A 328-nucleotide genomic window follows, 5' to 3' on the forward strand; every position below is an offset into this window, starting at 1 on the left:
CGTCATGGAATCCACGGGCTTCTTCCAAGGGTATCGCCCACCTCCTTCTCCAGAATGACTTCTGATTGGTGGGAGTGGGGAGTCTCTCTGCTGCCCCGCCCATACGCCCCGCGTGGCCCCGCCCCCAGGGTAGACGCAGGCTCCTCCTTCTCGCTCCCGCCCCTGGCTCCGCTCCTCCTGCTAATCTCCCAGCGGTGCGCGCGGAGAAGTTCTGGGCAAAGTACTGGGAACTGGACGCGCGATCGCGGTGCAGCCGAGTAGGCTTGGGCAAAGGGGGACCCAAGCGCTAGGCTGCCAGCGTGTGGAGCCGGCTCCAGCTCAGGCGTCT

This window comes from Tupaia chinensis, unplaced genomic scaffold, assembly GCF_000334495.1.
Source record: "Tupaia chinensis unplaced genomic scaffold, TupChi_1.0 Scaffold139943_1, whole genome shotgun sequence".
NCBI lineage: Eukaryota > Metazoa > Chordata > Mammalia > Scandentia > Tupaiidae > Tupaia > Tupaia belangeri.